The 1,308-nt window shown below is 43.4% G+C and overlaps 1 protein-coding gene across 1 annotated transcript in view; it reads left to right on the top strand.

Moving 5' to 3' along the window:
- Positions 1 to 1,308, top strand: part of DOP1B (DOP1 leucine zipper like protein B) — a 46,316-nt gene that overhangs the window by 16,842 nt on the left and 28,166 nt on the right. The gene's annotated exons all lie outside the window — the stretch shown is intronic.

Below are 1,308 nucleotides of genomic sequence, written 5' to 3'. Positions count from 1 at the left end.
CTCTGCAACCCCCTGACAGGAGGGGGGAGCCGGGGGGAGTCGGGCTCTGCTGCCACATCCCAACTGAAAGGACAAGAACAAATGGCCTCAAACTGCACCAGGGCAGGTTCAGATCAGAGATCAAAAGCAATTTTTCCCTTCAGGAGTGGTCAGGCCTTGGAATTAGTGTCCCAGGGAGGTGGTGGAGTCCCTGTGTCTGGGAGTGTCCCAGAGGTGTCTGGATGTGGCCCTTGGGGACATGGATTGGGGGTGATCCTGGTGGTGCTGGGTGAGGGTGGCTCTGGATGATCCTGAAGGGATTTCCAGCCTTGATGATTCTGTGTTTCTGTGCCCTGCTCTGCCATCTGAGGGGAGCAGTTAAAAAGAACCCCTTTCTGCCTTTGTCTGAATATTTTGCTCAATTTGTTGCTTGGAGTTCATTTGCTGAACTCCTCTTCCCTGTCCCATAACTGTCCTGCTGTGTCCCTGCAGCTGCCAGCACCACAAGGGTGACACTCTGCCCATCCCTATTTTAAAGGGCAAGTTCCCCTTTCTAATGAAGACTTAATTCAAAATGACTTGACAGATATTTGGGATTTAAAAGCATTCTGGGAGGGCAGTGATGTTCCCACTGAGTCAGCCTGGACACTCAGAATAAAACTCGTGTACTGAGAATAAATACTTGAGTGGCAGCTCATTTTGCAGGCTCCTGGGGCTGGGAAGCTCATACCTCTTTCCTGAGTCAGGAAAATCCTTCTAAGCACATTTCCTGGTAAAAAATAATCAAAGCACTACCAGCAAAAATGAGGATACTGTAGTTCTTACCCAAGAAATAAATGTTACCTTAGGAGAAGGAGTTGTTTGTTTATAAGGCAAGTGGTGCCAATGTCCCCTTCTGCTGGTTTTAGGTGGGTTTTTGCTGGTTTTTTAGGAAAAAAATCTACTGCCATTAAAATTTCTTATATTTCACTGGCAAAAATGCCAAAGAGACTGAGGCTGTTTACATTTTAAATTAATAATAATTATAAATTGGTTAATTTAGAAAGTAGATAACAGACACTCCCTTATTGCACGTGTTACTTGGCTGAGTGACAGACAGGGTTAATCTGAACTGCAAATAAGGGATTATAAATCCCTTTTAAATAAGGGATATTTAGCTAAACTGCATTATCCAGTTTAATCTCTCTGTTCCAGCCAGCACACAAAATATAACTTCTAGAGCCTTAAGCCAATAAAACTTTAACTTCCTTAGGAAATGGATTTAGCAATGCAACTCTTATTTAAAAGTATCAAACTAACACATAACAAGAATTTTTGGCCTTTTCTGCT

This window comes from Manacus vitellinus, unplaced genomic scaffold (genome assembly GCF_001715985.3).
Source record: "Manacus vitellinus isolate BGI_N305 unplaced genomic scaffold, ASM171598v3 scaffold_86_pilon, whole genome shotgun sequence".
Lineage (NCBI taxonomy): Eukaryota > Metazoa > Chordata > Aves > Passeriformes > Pipridae > Manacus > Manacus vitellinus.
This window is presented reverse-complemented; position numbering and strand designations above follow the sequence as displayed.